The sequence below is a fragment of the Stegastes partitus genome, unplaced genomic scaffold, assembly GCF_000690725.1.
Source record: "Stegastes partitus isolate 25-593 unplaced genomic scaffold, Stegastes_partitus-1.0.2 Scaffold54, whole genome shotgun sequence".
Taxonomy (NCBI): Eukaryota; Metazoa; Chordata; class Actinopteri; family Pomacentridae; genus Stegastes; species Stegastes partitus.
Window position 1 is genome coordinate 169,818 of NW_007577785.1, and position 6,038 is coordinate 175,855.

Consider the following 6,038-nt stretch of genomic DNA (forward strand, 5'->3'; position numbering starts at 1 on the left):
TGAGCATTAGGTCCTGCAGTCTGAACATAGCCAGTCTGTCAGATTGTCAAGTCAGGTAATCCGCTGTTATCCTTATTTGTGACATAAAATGTCACATTGGAGTCGGAATCTGTCACAGATCAGGTTCAGAGACTCAAATGCGGACAAAGACTCGGCAGCCAGGTGTGCATACAGGAAAAAGGATTTATGAAACAAAAGGGTGTTAGGGTTCGAGGAACCGTTACCTCAGAACTAAAAACAACCAGTGCTCTCTAATGGGCTGGTGGAAAACTTATACCAAACCAAAGGGAAGAAACTATAAACAGGACTAATCAAACTATACCAAAGCTACAAATCAGGATTAAGTCAGTCCAGGTGGGCGTTTAGGTGGCAGGAGATGAAGATGGGAAAATCAAACAAGATGATTGCAGAGACAGGATCAGATGGAAAGCAGCTGGTGGGGTCTTCTGGCGGCGGAGAGGGTCGGAACTAATGCACAAGGAGAGACAGGGTTATCAAACAGAACCAGAGGTCAAAGAAGTTAACCAACAAACTGGCCAGGGCTCACTAACTGGAGGTAGTTTATGGACCGGCGTCGAGTAGTGGTCTGCTGGTGCCTTTTATATGAAGAGCAGGATTTCAGAATGAGGAGACCACTCCCACCGCAGCTGGAACTGATCAGGGATTGCACATGAGCTACATCTGCCCTCCACCTGCATGAATACAGAGTCTGGAGAAAGGAGGAGGGTGAGGTCCTGCCACTAGAGGGAGCCAGAGGTGGAGGACATGACAGTACCCCCCCTCCTACGTGCACCTCCTGGAGCACGTCTAAACAGATCGGGACGTCTTCTCTTCAGATCCCGAATGAGACCAGGATCCAGAATCTGACGCCGGGGGATCCAGCTCCGCTCTTCAGGTCCATAACCCTCCCAGTCAACCAGGAACTGGAGGCCTCTTCCTCTGTGATGGACGTTCAGGAGACTTCTGACTGTAAAAGCTGGCGCATCGTCCACCATCCTTGGTGGAGGAGGGGGCTGGACAGGGGGGGCAAGAGCAGAGGTCTTGACTGGCTTAATCTGAGACACATGAAACGTGGGGTGGATTTTCATGGAAGACGGAAGCTTAAGGCGAACTGCATTCGGATTTATAATTTTCTCAACAGCGAAAGAACCAATAAACCGTGGGGCCAGCTTCTTAGACTCAACCTTAAGTGGCAGATCCTTTGCCTTAAGCCAAACCTCTTGTCCGACAGTGTAGTCAGGGGCCGGGGAACGGCGACGGTTGGCCTGGTGCTCCATCTTTTGGGTGGCCCGAAGAAGTGCAGTGCGAGCCTTCTTCCAGGTCTTTTCACACTGGTGGATGAAGGTTTGCACGGAATGCACTGAGATGTCCTGTTCTTGAGAGGGAAAGAGAGGAGGTTGATAGCCCAGTGAACATGGAAAAGGGGATAAACCAGAGGATGAGTTGGTTAAGGAGTTGTGAGCATACTCCACCCACGGTAACTGATCACTCCAGGCTGAGGGGTTCTCAGAAATGAGGCAACGCAGAAAAGTCTCCATAGACTGATTTGTGCGCTCTGTTTGGCCGTTAGACTGTGGGTGGAAACCGGAAGTAAGACTTTCTGTCGCTCCAAGGGCAGAACAGAAGGATCTCCAAACCTCTGAGGTATATTGCGGACCCCGGTCCGAGACGATGTCTGCAGGAATTCCTTGCAGCCAGAACACATGGGAAACCAAAAGATCAGCAGTCTCTTTGGCTGAGGGGAGCTTAGGAAGCGCAACAAAGTGAGCTGTCTTAGAAAAACGGTCCACAATCGTGAGAATAGTGGAGTTACCTCAAGAGATAGGGAGCCCGGTCACAAAATCCACTGCGATGTGGGACCAGGGTCGTGCAGGAACCGGCAGTGGCTGTAGAAGGCCAGCACTGGGTTGATTTGAGGTTTCGTTCGGAGCGCAGGTGGGGCAAGCGGCAACAAATTCCTGGGTGTCCTGTTCTAAAGTAGGCCACCAAAACTTCTGTCTCAGGACATCCAAAGTCCGGGAGACACCAGGATGGCAGGTAAAGCGGGAAGCATGAGCCCACTGGAGGACCTGGGAACGGACTGGGTCTGGAACAAACACAGCATTAGGTGGGCCATTACCTGGGTCAGGATGTAAAAGTTGTGCTTGGCGGACTTGGTTTTCCACCTCCCATGTCAGAGAAGCTAACAGACAAGTCTTGGGCAGAATGGGTTCAGGGTTGCATGAAGGTTCTTCAAGGGAAAACTGGCGAGAGAGGGCATCAGGCTTTATGTTGCGGGATCCCGGGCGGTAAGTCAATGTGAAGCGGAATCTTCCAAAAAATAAGGTCCAATGGGCTTGTCGGGAATTCAGTCTCTTAGCTGACCGGACGTACTCCAGATTCTTGTGGTCTGTCCAAGCTATGAATGGTTGTTCTGCTCCTTCCAGCCAGTGTCGCCATTCCTCCAAGGCAAGCTTCACAGCCAGCAGTTCCCGGTTTCCTACATCATAGTTGCGTTCTGCTGGAGACAGGCGACGGGAAAAGAAGTCACAGGGGTGCAGCTTTTTATCCGCAGGGGATCTCTGGGACAGCACTGCTCCTACTCCTGTATCCGAGGCATCTGCTTCAACCACAAACTGTAGCAGGGGGTCCGGCTGGATCAGGATCGGAGCAGTGGTGAATCGCTCCTTCAGGGCCTGGAAAGCCTGGTTGGCTTCGTGAGACCACTGGAAGGGGCGAGATGTGGACGTCAGGGCGGTGAGTGGGGCAGCGACTCTGCTGTAATCGCGGATGAACCGGCGATAAAAATTTGCAAAGCCAAGGAATCGCTGCAGCTGTTTCCTGGTCTCAGGTTGAGGCCATTCAGAAACAGCAATCAGTTTTAGGACATACTCTGCCAGATGATATAACCCAAGAATGAGACGGTGGAGGCATGGAACTTACATTTTTCAGCCTTTAAGAGGCGATTTTTCAGGAGGCGTTCCAAAACTAGACGGACATGCTGGATGTGCTCCTCATGGCTCCTGGAGTAGATCAGGATATCGTCAAGGTAGACAAAAACAAACCGATTAATCATGTCACGGAGCACATCGTTAATCAAGTTCTGGAAGATAGCAGGGGCGTTTGTGAGTTCAAAGGGCATGACTAAATACTCAAAATGACCCAGAGGGGTGTTGAAAGCAGTCTTCCACTCATCACCTTGTTTGATGCGAATGAGGTGGTACGCATTTTTAAGTCCAACTTGGTAAAGATCATGGCCCCATGCAGAGATGTAAAAGCAGAATTTATCAGAGGGAGAGGGTAAGTGTTTTTTACCGTGATGTCATTCAGTCCATGGAAGTCGATACACGGCCGGAGGGTCTTATCCTTCTTGTCAACAAAGAAGAACCCAGCTCCCACAGGTGATGAGGAAGGTCTAATGATTCCAGCTGCAAGGGAGTCTTTGATGTACATCTCCAGAGCTGCCTGTTCAGGTTTCGACAGATTGTACAAATGGCTGCTAGGAAGGGTGGCTCCGGGCAGCAACTCAATGGAGCAGTCATAGGGGCGGTGAGGAGACAAGGATAAGGCGTCTTCTTTGCTTAAAAACTGGAGCCAGATCATGATATACATCCGGAACTTTAGACAAATCAATGGGTCTGGGGGTGGGTTTAGGAACCTCAGAGGCTGGGGTCAAAGCAGAGCGGAGGCAGTTAGCATGGCAGGGGGCGCTCCAAGACTTCACTTCACCCCTGCACCAATCAATCAAAGGATTGTGTTTTACCAACCACGGGTGACCCACCACAACCGGATGATTTGAGTGTTCGATTAAGTAAAAAGACAGTAACTCATGATGATTACCTGCCAGCACGAGGTTCACTGGAACCGTCTTCCTCCGGACCATGGCTAGGGACAGGCCATTCAGAGCACAAGCCTCCAGAGGTATCTCCAGGGGAACTGTAGGTATCCGAAGCTGCTGAGCTAGCTCAATGTCCAAAAAATTCTCTTCGGCCCCAGAGTCCACCAGAACAGAAACAGGAACGGATTGGGCCTGAAAACAGAGTGACGCGGCTAGCTGCAGTCGTTGGGGGGAGGTTGTGGAGGTCCGGCTCACCTGTATTCCCCCTGTTACGGGTGAGCCAGATCTTTTGCTGTCTTCTTAGGGCAGGAATGGATGTAGTGTCCTGCTGCTCCACAGTAGAAGCAGGAATTGTTTGCTCTTCTCTGGTCCCTCTCCTGCTGCGTAAGCCGAGCCCTGCCAATCTGCATGGGTTCAGGATCGGACTCTGATGATTGGGTGACTGAGGGCTGCAAGGGAATTGGAATGGTCCGTCGAACCAGGGCAGCTTCAGGACGCTGGGCACCCTCACATCGTCTCTCTCTCAAGCGGTTGTCCAGGCGGATGGCTAAGGAGATGAGAGCATCCAGGTCTGATTCCTCATCTCTAGTGGCGAGCTCATCCTTTAGAGTTTCAGTCAGACCCTTGTAAAAGGCTCCTTGAAGGGCCACATCGTTCCACCCGCTCTCTGCTGCCAAGGTCCGGAACTCCACCGAGTATTCTGCCACACTCCGTGTCCCTTGCCTCAGGGACGTTAGTTCCAGCGTCCCGTCCACAGACCGGGTGGTCAAACACCTTCATTTCTTCCACAAAGAGGGAGTATGAAGCACAAATGTCATCTTGTTTCTCCCACATAGCAGTGCCTCAATCTCTTGCAGAGCCCTTCAACAGCCCAAGTAAATAAGCTATCTTAGCTTTCTCAGTTGCATATGACAATGGCTGGAGCTCAAAAACTAGTGACACTTGTGTTAAAAATGCTTGGCAGGAACCAAAATCCCCAGTGTAGCGTTCTGGAACTGGAACAAAAGGTTCACGGGTAACCGTAACCTCAGAACTAAAAACAACCAGTGCTCTCTAATGGGCTGGTGGAAAACTTATACCAAACAAAAGGCAAGAAACTATAAACAGGACTAATCAAACTATACCAAAGCTACAAATCAGGATTAACTCAAACTAGGGGCTCATTTAGAACTAAGCAACAGATTCAAAGCTTACAGACAGAAATGAGGGGAATCAGAGAATGGACTCCAGGGATCCATGGTGTGGTGGCGTGGCGTGTTCCAGAGGCAAGTCGGTCCAGGTGGGTGTTTAGGTGGCAGGAGATGAAGGTGGGAAAACCAAACAAGATGATTGCAGAGACAGGATCAGATGGAAACCAGCTGGTGGGGTCTTCTGGCGGCGGAGAGGGTCGGAACTAATGCACAAAGAGAGACAGGATTATCAAACAAAATCAGAGGTCAGAGAAGTTAACCAACAAACTGGCCAGGGCTCACTAACTGGAGGTAGTTTACGGACTGGCGTCGAGTAGTGGTCTGCTGGTGCCTTTTATATGAAGAGCAGGATTTCAAAATGAGGAGACCACTCCCGCCACAGCTGGAACTGATCAGTGATTGCAGATGAGCTGCATCTGCCCTCCACCTGCATGAATACAGAGTCTGGAGAAAGGAGGAGAGTGAGGTCCTGCCACTAGAGGGAGCCAGAGGTGGAGGACATGACAGAATCCAAGGCTGTCGGTATGTTAAGACTATTTTTACTGAGTTCCGTTCGTTTTCCTAAAAACCTGTCGAATAGCACGGTTTTCGGCTTGTTAAGGGTCGGATTATCGAGTGACAACTGTATATACATATATAAATTCACGTTGGTCACGCAAGTTGAAAAATCTGAACTTTAGCAATCTTTCGTGCCGCGATAGCCAATCAGTGTTGAGATTCTCTGGTGACATCAAGAACATGATTCATTCAGTTTTTTGCCACTACACCGTGAATATTGATTGATTTACTCACCCCAGAAGATAAGTAGCCACATTACTGGCCAAGGCAGAACTCAGTGCTCAGCAAACTGACTGTCCCTCCCCTCCAGTCCACACCATAGACTGTATAAAAGATGGACGTAGCTACTGTGACGTCACCCGTTGGTTTCTGCACTGAGAAAATGAAGCCTGGCTGACATCTTGGATTTTTGGAGCCAGTGACGCACAAATTGTCGGAGGGGGGCGGAGCCATAGGCGCAGCGATTGGTCAGA